This window comes from Nicotiana sylvestris, chromosome 5 (assembly GCF_000393655.2).
Source record: "Nicotiana sylvestris chromosome 5, ASM39365v2, whole genome shotgun sequence".
In the NCBI taxonomy this organism is placed as follows: Eukaryota; Viridiplantae; Streptophyta; class Magnoliopsida; order Solanales; family Solanaceae; genus Nicotiana; species Nicotiana sylvestris.
In genome coordinates, this window is record NC_091061.1 from 147,469,784 (window position 1) to 147,477,201 (window position 7,418).

Sequence of the window (7,418 nt, forward strand, 5' to 3'; positions counted from 1 at the left end):
ATCTTTGTCACGTTATAGACTACGCTTTTTAAGCGTGGCTTCTGGAGCAACATTTATCATTAACAACACCAGATTGACAATCCCTATGGCCACACTTTCTAAGCGTGGCAATTTTGTCTACACCACGAAGAAATTTTTTAAATATTTATCTTAGCCACAATTTTGTGGTTAAAAATTATATTTGTTTACATCAAATTCTGTTCAAATTTATTTTATATATATATATAAGCATGTATTATGATCTCAAGCATTAAATTAGATAATAAGTAACAGAATAAAAATAATTCAAATGCATATACTCGAAATAAACTTCAACAATGAAACATACTTTGCGTACTATCTATATAGTAATAAAGCACTGTTGGTTCAAGAAGATCACTAGCAAAGACCTCGACAAAACCAAATGTATTCATATTTAATTATAATATAAATATAAAAAAAATAAACATTACAATTGTTCAAAAGGTTTTCACCATTCACTTTGATGAATCAAATTTATTTGTGGTCACCATTTCCAATTGCATCACCGGTATTTTCCTACACATTAAAAATAAAATTAAAAATTAGAAAGAAACAAATATATAGTATGCGCTGGTTATATCTTACTAAGAACTAATGAGATTTTATTTCACTACTATAGCATAACAATGTCAAACACAAAAAAGATATACAAGTGAAAGAGAAGCAAAAATGTGAATTAACATACATTTTACCTATCTTCTTCTATAATCGCAACAATCAACAACAACTACCCAGTATAATCATACAAGTGGGGTCTGGGGAGGATAGAATGTATGCAGCCTACCCTTACCCTGGAGGGGAAAGGGGACTGTTTCCGATAGACCTTCGGCTAAAGAAGGTGAAGGAAGCCACGAGGGAAACTTATAGTGTACAAGAAAATAAATCAGCAAATAATAAGTGAGATCAAAGGCCTTAGTCTCATCCGTAATCTGCCTAGTGGACCGTGGATTGTTGAATAGCCTTGCGTCATGTTAGGACAACAGGCCCATATTTCCCCTAATTGTCCAGGGGGAAGAGGCTTCAGTTTATCAACATTAACTATTAGAGCTTCCACTCCGGAACTACAAACCCTGCCGATCCTGTGTTTGGGGCCTGCATATTGATTCTCCAATAAGACAATGTCAAAAGTTTCTGTCATACAATATCTCTGTGCAACAACACCTGAGGAAAGCTCTCGGCGAATTCCTCAATTAACTCCTTCCTCAAAAGTGTAGCACCAAACCCAATATGCTTCAACGATGTTAAATTGTACTTCTTTACCACTGGATTCTTAGCCAATGCCAAAACAACCAGAGGCACAATCCATAAATGTGTCACCCTATCTATTCAATTTTTCAAAATCATTTCCAAATCAGCACATTAATAACAAGTGAGATCAAAAGCATTCTCCTTTTCCCGTAATTCATTTCCCTCTTCCCTGAGGTATGCTTACACACCTCATCACACGTATCTAAACAGAGAGAAAAGTAAGACTGCGAGCAGCATTAAGTTACATAGAATTACAGGTGTTACACAATAACCGAGTATTTGGATCAAGTAGTAACAAGGAAAAAGGACCGAATATACCCCTCTACTTTCAAATATTGTCTATATTTTATCTTCGTTATACTATCCGATCAAATTTACCCCTACCATTATACTATTTGGTGAAATATAAATACCTTTTCAAGACTCGGGGCATGAGTTGAGCTAGAAGAATGTGGTAGATTATTGCCTCTCATAGCTTGTGCACTATTTTCATCAACCGGGTGAAGGAACTAAAAAGACATCGCATTTCTTCTCTCATCATTTCCTTCATTTCTTCCTTCAGAGAAGTTATTTCGATGGCATGTTGTTGTTTAAGTTTGGTGATTTCTTCATCTTTTTTCAGAGAGCTTCTCGTCACCGATCTACCATAGCATCTAACCCGACCAGGCTGCTCCTTTCCAAACACAACCCTAAATGCATCATCTGTTGTTTCTCCAAAACTTTGACGATTCTGAAGTTAAGACTGTCAAAAAAAATATTATAAAAAAGATTATTAACAACTTTATATCTCAAAAAGCTAGAAAAGTAGATTTCAAATAAAAATATATCTTATAACTTAAAAATTTAGGCCTCATATTAATTTTGGCTTTAGGCCCCCTGTAAGAATCACTTAAAAATTAAAATATAACAAATTAACAATAGGCTTTTATCTGGTCAAATGATGTTATTTCTGTATCTTCTGGCTACTCCCCACTTTCAAAATAAAACACTAAGTATAATAATTCTTGTTGCTTCTCTGGTATTATCTTGTGAAATTTTTTCTTACATATTGGAACATTGAGTGACTATTGACCATGGGTAGACTAATTGTATAATGCTTATCTTTTGCAATAGCACGTACACCACTGAAGTTGAATGTGTCCTATAGCTGGAACATCTGGTTTCTTTCAGTTTTAGTCAATGCCACACATGACTTTAGCAGGAGAAGAACTCTAAGGACTGAAGTTACTTTTACAACTTAAATTAGCAGAAGAGGACCAAAACTTGTGAACAAATTGCAAATGCACATGTATAACAGTGCACTTGATTCATCCTACATACAAAAAAATTAAATTACTTTAGCCTAACAACTAGTAAGAATATTTAACAGTATGTGAGAAAGTATATATTTAAGAAATTAGACATATTTAAGAATATATACAACTGCAACAATGCATCTCCGTTCAAATTTATTCAATCCTGAGAGATGGCTCAAAGATGGAGTTTTCCAAAATACATCTCCATTCAAATTCACTGCTTTTCAGGTATATGTAATAAATCTATTTTTAGAGACAAACAACACTGCTTCTCTTTTGATCAAATTTCAGATCATATTATCCCTACATCTTGTAAGTGATCAAGAGAAATTCTAATAAACCAAGCCAGAGATTTGTTTTAAGAAGAGCAGAGAACGAAAATTTCTAATGGAGTGTGATATATTAAATGTCACTTCGTTGATATTTTGAAATTCCCTTTGCAGATATAAATGTTTATCGGTCGTCATTGCCAAAAAAATATTCAGAGATCAGACTAAGGTTACATATAACGTGTCTGCTATTCAAAATAGAGGAATTCTCGATCCACATATGAACAATATGGTTCCTCAGAAGGGACATATTGAATAACCAATCAAGTAATTTTTAGTGATACCAAAAGGGACACATTGAAAATACATGAGTAAAAAATATATGTGCACATCAAAGAAATCGATCAGCAAGAAAATATTCAATATTGAACTTGACGGAACATCATTCAAAGATACCAAAAATATAAGAAGGAACATCATTCAAAGATACCAAAAAATCAAAGAAGCTAAGAATCTGAATATAAGAAGAAGGAACATCATTCTTGACGGAACATCATTCAAAGAAGCTAGACAAATTAAAACATTAAATATAAGAAGGAACATCATTCAAAGATACCAAAAATCAAATAGAAAAGATTACTCTTTTTCAACCCAAGAATCTGAAATTAGTAAAAAACTAAAACTTTGATACCCAAAAATTAAACAAAATAAAATTACTTCTTTTCGGCCCAAGAATTTGAAATTAGAAAAAAGTTAAAAACATTGAGTATAATATAAAGAATATACCAATATACCCAGGTATATACATAATAGAAGATTATTTTTTCATCAGAAATAAAAAAAAAGGGGAAATCTTTGAGTTAAAAGAAATACTAACCAATAGAGAAGAGATGGAGATTCGCTAGAGTACTGTCTGGAAGAAGCAACAAGGCGGAAACGAAGCAACAAAGTTAGGCTATGCAATTTGTTGGGAGTCAGCAAACTAGGCGGAAAGGAAGTAATAGAAAAGAATTGGGAAAGGGTTTGGTATGCGGTAGTATTCTTGGAGATTGTGATTGCTTTGCCTTTTGAGTATTGGGAGGGAAATATTTTCATTAATGGTATATTTCGGGGGAAATATCGAAAAAAATATTTTTATAATAAATTTTTAGGTTACGCTCGTAAAGTGTTACATTTTTTATTAGAATTTAATAACTCTTTAAAAACGTTGCATTATAATTAATAAGCATTGTCAAATAATTTATAAATTGGCAACACTTAAGAAGTGTTATCTTTATATTATAAGAGCACACTTTTTAAGTGTGGCCTTAACAATCGTGGCCAAAGACTCAAGTCAAAGACCATGCTTTATAAGCGCATCTATAGCTAATTTTGGCAACACTTTTCGAGTGTTGTCTATAATTAGTGTGGCTATAGGCCAAAAATATTGTAGTGCTTGAACTCCTATTTGTTTGAAGTTCAATTTGTAAAATAATTTTGAGAAGAAAAAAAGAGTGAAATCTTATCCATGCCAGTTGCCTCTTTACACTAGCAAGAGATGGTATATTTCTTTAAGCTCCAACCGCAGAACCTTTTTTATTTTCAATATTTTTTATTATCATTTTCTGAAAATTTCAAGCTATTATCCTTTTACTTCCATTAACAACAGATAATCACGTGAATAAATTTTGTTAATTATTAGTTGATGCCCACCAATAGATAAAATCAACTTTATTTTTTTTATTTATCTTTTAAAATGGTGGGACAATAATTTCAAAAAACTTTGCAAGTGCATTGCATTCTAGAACTGGATAGGGTCTGGTTATATATTTTTTTGTTTAATCATTTGGGTATTAAAACTCACTGCTCACTCGACTAATTAAATTGCATCACACATGGCCATTTAGAAGGAAGCCCTTCCTACTAGGATTTCAACTTGAACTCGAGACGGCAAAACCTCTAGTTAATGGTAAAGGGATTTCAACCATCCCACCACATTCTTCAGTGGTGGGTCAAAGTGATTATAGTTAATACTTTAAGAGCAACAAGGAGAAAGAGGAGCAACAAGGAGAAAGTGGAGCAACTAAACCATTAAGCATCACCTTATCTTAAGCTTGTCCTAATCATAATATAATATCATAATTAGCAAAAATATTAGTAAAAACTAAGAGCAAAACAGAAAGGACCATGTCAGTTCTACACCTTCGAGCTCGAGCTAGCCTTCTGTTTACCACCATTTTATCTTTAAAAATAATAATACTAATCTATACTTAACAAAGATTTTATCACGTACTGCTAAATCACAAAGATTATCTTGCTTTAATTACAAACCACAAGAATATATACCTAAGCTTAACTTAACTCCGAAATTGATCTGGTGCCTTGTAATCATACAACATACAACAAGTGGGGCCGCTATCTAGTCAAATCTTAATCCAAATTTGAAAAAACAATTGTCTCCAAATCTACAAGGATATATTTATGTGATTAGCTAGAGATTAGGAGGCATCAGCAGATATTAAATAGAAAAATGAGAACTAGAACCAGAAGTCTAAAGAGGGAAGAATAGAAAATTTGGAACACTAGATTTAATTATCATGTTGGACGATACAAGTTAGGTCTCTTATTTTCTGGTAACTAGTTTTTCGTCACGTGCGTTGCACGTGTATATCAAGTTATGTAATATGCAGTTTTGTAAAATAATATCAATATTATTAAAAACAAAGGTTTGAGGAAATAATTATACGTAAAAGTATATAGTATAAGATTTTATATATGATCAATGTGGATCTATCACATACAACTTTTGATAATCTTAAAAGAATATTACAAGATAACATCGTCAGACTAATAAAATAAGTTTATTTACAACGCATCCTCAATCATTTAGCTTAACATATAATAATATAGATTTGACTTATACCTATAGAACAGATTTCACCGATGTTTTTTTTTTTGATTGAATAATTGTTTTCATATATAAGGAGATAGATAATATGTGAAAATCAATAAAATAGAAGTAATAGAATAATTATGGATCAAAATGAATATTATGCCAATACAAGTTGCTTTTCATGTGAAGAAAAACACGAAATTTGATATATAGGTTGATACACCAACAATAATAACTTTTCGTTAAATACAACTTCAAAAATCAAATTATTTCATAATTTCTTCCATTATAAAGAAAGACCGCTAATCTTTATTTAGCGAACGTTAATCTTCATTGATTCTTTCCATCCTCTTCCTTTGTTCATCTTGTTCCTCAACTGTGGTAGCATCAACATCTTCGAGTTCATATATTATTTTTTGGAGCAATTAAAGTTCCCCTTATAAATTTTAAGTTTTAGTAATTTTTACACAAATTTCAAGTGGATGAATCAGTCGAGTAAACTCAGTTGAAGACGGAATTGCACCTTTCTTACCAATTTTGATAAAAAGAAAATTAATTCTCTATGTTTACTCAACACCATCTTGATTAGCATTAAGCTTCCAATTTGATGTCTTAGAATTCCAAAATATTACAGTATCTGAACAGTGCTTCTCCTTCATTCATCTTACTAAGCTAAATCTAAAATACATACATTAAATTAGAAAGAAATAAAAGAATATTAGCAAGTACCTTTAGGAATTCTAGAAGCTGACACTTGTCACCAAATTTTTAATTGAAGAAGCAAGGCACTGTTCGTCGATTCTGTAGCTGAATTCAAAATGAAAATTAAATATAATGGATAACTAAGTAGTATATAAAGTTGAAGGTAGTTTTGATTAGGTTAGATCAATTACCTTTAGTCGTTTATAGGAATGGATATAGCAGATTCGTGTGTAATCCGTATCCATTGCCAATCAAATTTTCCGACTTTGAAGAAAAATGAGTTTATAGCAGCATGATAGATGAAGAAACTAATCCGAAAAATAGTCACCACCTTTCAACTATAATTCCTAAAAGCAAACCCAAAAGTGTCAAATGGATTAAGTTTTGGTTATCTATTGATTTGCATGCAATGTTGCGAACGGATGAGAGGTAACGCAAAGGTGAAATTCAGGATCAATAGTAAATGAGTGCAATTTTAAGGTATATATGTATATATTAAAGTGTTTTTGCACATGTAAAGATATCTCGATAAAGTCAAATACAACTCGTTGGGTTAAATAGGTAATGCTCGTATTTGATTCACTTTGGATATTGTCATATTTCGGCAATAATTGGTACCAATCATTTTATCAACAATAGCACCTTTTGGAGTTAGCTATTCAATGTGTCTTTTTCCCGACAGAATGGTTGTAAGTTGTGTCTCTTAATAAAGCATGAAACGGACCCTCTTGTAGGCATTAATTTTTTTATGTTATTTTAAAATTAGGGTTTTAATATAATTTAAAGAGGCATTTAAGTAATTTAACTTTTAACTAAGGGGTTCACGCTTTTAATATGATATAAATTTATATAGGAACAAAGTGATTTTGTTTTTAAGAAAAGCTTTTTGACTGACATTGATCGTGAATAGCGAAGGCAAAAGAGTAACTTTTAGTGAGATTAGAACCTCGTATCTAAGGAGTCAGTTTGTCCATATATTTATCTTTTTTTTTTCGAAACTCATCTTTAAAA

The 7,418-nt window shown here is 31.5% G+C and overlaps 1 long non-coding RNA gene across 1 annotated transcript; it reads right to left on the minus strand.

Annotated features, from left to right (window-relative positions):
- Positions 1-396: 396 nt before the first annotated feature.
- LOC104239230 (uncharacterized) lies at positions 397-3,895 on the minus strand. Its single transcript, XR_714070.2, has 3 exons — positions 3,711-3,895; positions 1,683-2,011; positions 397-537 (listed from the first exon to the last, which is right to left on the minus strand). It is a non-coding gene; the product is annotated as an uncharacterized lncRNA (long non-coding RNA).
- Positions 3,896-7,418: the final 3,523 nt, after the last annotated feature.